At 42.9% G+C, this 1,019-nt stretch overlaps 1 pseudogene; it reads left to right on the top strand.

Moving 5' to 3' along the window:
* Positions 1-290: 290 nt before the first annotated feature.
* Positions 291-469, top strand: LOC144499394 (U2 spliceosomal RNA; annotated as a pseudogene).
* The last annotated feature ends 550 nt before the right edge of the window (positions 470-1,019 follow it).

Below are 1,019 nucleotides of genomic sequence, written 5' to 3'. Positions count from 1 at the left end.
TGCCCTGTCCGGGGCCTGATCTACATGAGCCAAGCTGATTGGAGGAGGGAAAGCAATTCCTCCTCCAAGACTTGAGCTCATTTGCATCTTAGCCGAAAGGCCGAGATGCCGCTTTTAAAAATTGCTTCATATGAAACATATGAAGCTTCAATGTAACCTAATGACCTCAACGAAGTGCAGCATCCAATCCATACTACACTTGATCTTAGCCAAAAGGCCGAGGATGCTGCACTTGGTCATGGCCATTGGGTTGCATTTAAGCTTCATTTTCACATGAAGCAATTTTTAAAAGCGGTATCTCGGCCTTTTGGCTAAGATCAAGTGTAGTATGGAGAGGATGCTGCACTTGGTTGAGGTCATTAGGTTACATTGAAGCTTCATATGAAGCAATTTTTTTTTTTAACTTGTTAAAATACCTGCATTTATTTTTTTAATCTGGTAATGTAACATTAAAACGTGTTACAAGACGCATAATTCCGAATACAGGTTACACTTGGGCAGCAAGAGAAGGACCTTGATTCCTGCTTCATTACCAGTGATGACATCAATGCAATTCATATGTCAGTGGGTCCATCACAATTGCTGTATCAGGCCTCAATGCAGCAGTGAGCTCCTGCGCCACTTTCCCATTAGTTGTCCTAGTGTTTGGCTAAGTTGCTTCATCAGAAAGTTTAATTTCCAAGGCAAGTGATGTTCTGAAAGCATCGACTATTTTAACTTGTTTCAGAATCCTTTAGCTGATCCCCCTGGTCAGTGTGTCCGGTGCTGATCCCAGCACATGATGAATTCAGGTAAAGTTCTATGTAACGATGTTGCATGTGAGATTTATCTTTAGTCATGGCAGAAACAGCATCATCATGCGTAGCAAAATTTTTAAAAGCAGCATCTCGGCCTTTTGGCTAAGATGTAAATGAGCTCAAGTCTTGGAGAAGAAACCTCCCCCTTCTCCAATCAGCTTGGCTCATGTAGATCAGGCCCAGGACAGGGTGGTTTGGTCGCCTGCTCTGTCTTGTCAGCCT

The sequence above is a fragment of the Mustelus asterias genome, chromosome 9, assembly GCF_964213995.1.
Source record: "Mustelus asterias chromosome 9, sMusAst1.hap1.1, whole genome shotgun sequence".
NCBI lineage: Eukaryota > Metazoa > Chordata > Chondrichthyes > Carcharhiniformes > Triakidae > Mustelus > Mustelus asterias.
Note: the sequence above shows the minus strand (reverse complement) of the source record. Positions and strands in the feature narration are given on the sequence as shown.